This window comes from Temnothorax curvispinosus, unplaced genomic scaffold, assembly GCF_003070985.1.
Source record: "Temnothorax curvispinosus isolate PA1 unplaced genomic scaffold, ASM307098v1 QBEX01018328.1, whole genome shotgun sequence".
Lineage (NCBI taxonomy): Eukaryota > Metazoa > Arthropoda > Insecta > Hymenoptera > Formicidae > Temnothorax > Temnothorax curvispinosus.
In genome coordinates, this window is record NW_020228108.1 from 1 (window position 1) to 2,941 (window position 2,941).

General features: G+C 38.6%; 1 long non-coding RNA gene across 2 annotated transcripts; it reads right to left on the reverse strand.

Moving 5' to 3' along the window:
- Nucleotides 1–756: 756 nt before the first annotated feature.
- On the reverse strand, nt 757–2,516 carry LOC112468331. 2 transcript variants are annotated; one of them, XR_003042378.1, is made up of 4 exons: nt 2,112–2,516; nt 1,807–2,011; nt 1,355–1,726; nt 757–1,270 (listed from the first exon to the last, which is right to left on the reverse strand). It is a non-coding gene; the product is annotated as an uncharacterized LOC112468331 (long non-coding RNA). The 2 variants fall into 2 exon arrangements; XR_003042379.1 differs by having other exon boundaries at nt 1,339–1,726.
- Nucleotides 2,517–2,941: the final 425 nt, after the last annotated feature.

Genomic DNA, 2,941 nt, shown 5'->3' on the forward strand with positions numbered 1-2,941 from the left:
AGATAATTTTAATTAAATATTTATAAACTCGGTAATTAGCCGAAATACAGATTTTTAGTTATTCATGTTAAAAGAAGAAGGCGCTAGAGTTCCCGAAGGTCCGTCTGCAATCAGAATTAATATGAACGTTTTAAAAATTATTTTATACCGAAATAAATAAATATACAGGCTAATAAGCCTGTAGCTATAAGCGATAGTTGCTAATTAAGTTTGTAAAGATTGTACCAGCTGTGCAGGGTAAAGAGCAGGTTATCTCAAACGCCCTGCCACAACCTAATTAAAAGAGACTCAAATGTCATTACCGCTGAGAAGTACTTTTTGCCATTTAAGTTAGCATGTCAGAGCAACCGGATTGTCCATTGCGTTCCACCTTGAATTTTTTTTACAGTCGTTTATTAGGATTGCCCTACTTTTAAATTGAGCGCTTTTAAATGTATTATTATTAAACTACCGATATCGATATATTATTAGTAATTTAATATTAAAACTTGACAGAGTGACGTAAACTAATTCGCTCATAGTATTATAACAAAGTATTATGCATTCAAATTCTCGAAAGCTAATAGCTTCTTTACTATGCTCTCTCTTTATGTTGATCGATTCAGATAAAAATCTCCGAAGTCTTTCTTTCTCTCGCGATATTCCTAGAGTAAAACTGTACAAAAGCTCTACGAAATTGGCGATATTTTTCACGGCTCTGGTTTGAGTCTCGGCTCTTGAGGAAGGTGCGCATGTAGAAAGAGTACGCCAACACAGTTTATCCTGCTAAATGGTTATCAATTCTCTATAAGTTCTGTATTGTACATAAATTATAGAATATCTAAACGTTTCTTTTTTTTTCGATGTCCTGTGACATATTGTACAATAGAGTTACAAATAAAGATAAAGCCACACTTTACGTATAATCTAATTCAGTCTTTGCTAATGTTACATAATAACGTGCGAAAGAACTAACAGTTAGACTATTTAAGAGGTTATTTAAAAATTTTAATTGATACTGGAAGCATAAAACTGTTCAGCTAGCTTTACACAAGATATTGGTCTTCTTCTTTATGAAATCGTCAAATTATGATTATGATACATTTCTACATTATCACCAGCATCGAATCTAATCTTATTTATCGTGATACTCTTGAGAAACTGTTAATCCATTGTCTTAACTCGATCGCGGCGCAGAACTGCGTCCACCAATATTGTTCTTCTCTCTCCAATCGATTCCCGTAAAAGCTGTCTACATATTGAACAGTCGATACAACGACGGCGAATTAGTCTGAAATTAAGCACACGTTAACAATCACTCTTCTTGCTAAAATCACAATTCTCTTTTCAATCGCATACCTTGATTATGACATACCTGTAGACACGGGAGTCAGATCGTCGGCAGCAGGTATGCCTCTTTCCGACGCCATGGAAAAGAGATTCATGATGGTAGTCGCGCAACAAAATACACACTGCAACTTATCCCTAGGAGTCTTATACACCGATATCACAGCCAATTCAGCCTGCGCCCATGACTAGGGGCATTCGTAATGATAAACTTTTGAAATGCGTAGGTCCCTGTGATTTGAAGTTACGACCTTTGCCAACTTATTGATATGACCGTGAAAAAGCTGGTCCCTATATACATCTCCATCTTCATTTAGATAGAGCGTATTGTGGTATACCCGTGCCATGACGGTTCTTTCCACTACGACTCTCGCCAAATCTAACTGGTTGGCGCTTGCCGCTGAAAGTAAGAAGTAAGTTCAGACGTCTCTGAGCACTCCGCTAAGATCAATTGCGAGATAAATAATTATATTCATGTACATTGCCAAATCGGATCGTTGTCCATTTCTACGTGGACCTTCTCTATAAAATTATCCACGAGAACCTGTTTCTCGTCAGCTAGCGTAAGCTTTTTAAACTCTTCGCAGGAGGAAAGCTTTCTTTTTTTTCCAAAAATACCCTCACACAAACGGATACAAGATGATTATTGATAGCATCCCGATCGCACTTAACTCGCACGCATAATCTGAAAAATATTATTATTAAACGGTTAACATCTTACATTTAAACATCTTACATTTACTTATACATTACATACAAAAATGATATTTATATATAAACAGTACCTATCTAAGTGAGCTAATGTCAACAGCAATCCCTGACGACATCTGATTAAATATGCGATATATGGAGATCGCTTTTGATAATCCTCTCGAAGTGATTTGAAGAGCTTTCTACATCCATCGTCATTAAATAGACGCACGCAACGTAAAGTTTCATGAAGATGAGCTAGTTAGACTTAGCTAACTAAGAGCCTCCGCACAAGACTCTCGTATATAGCGTAGCGTAACTTAACGTGGATCAACGCACAAGAAACGTATCGGTTAGAGCCTCCGCACAAAACTTTCGTATAGTAACGTAACGTAGATCAATGCACAAGAAACGTATTGACGTATAACGCCGTAACCGATACGTTTCTTGTGCGTTGACCCACGTTTCGTTACACTACGTTACCATACGAAAGTCTTATGCGGAGGCTCTAAGACTTAGCTCAGCTTCAGTTTTGCCGTTTGCTATGACAGAACCCTCCTGCTGATGTTCCCTATCAAGCCTCACGTTATCTTCCTCCGCCTGAGTCTCCATTCGCGCGAAGATCACGTTGATCATCTGCGTGAGAGTCGCACAGGCTGTTGCTTGATTCACCAGGTTGCGCGACGACAAGTAAACGTTGTAAACAGTACGAATTGTTAACAGTACCGTATCCTCGTATACCTCCACATGCTGGCTTGTCATTACAGTCAGCAGAGCTTTAATAATCTGCAGCTGCACACTCTCATCGGTCGGTGGACCGGTGAAGCAACCGCAAATTGTCTCGACAATGCGCACAATCAGCAGCTTGTTAGGCTCCGTTGAATCAGGCACATTGCCAGTGAGATGGCTATATGCGATTAACTTC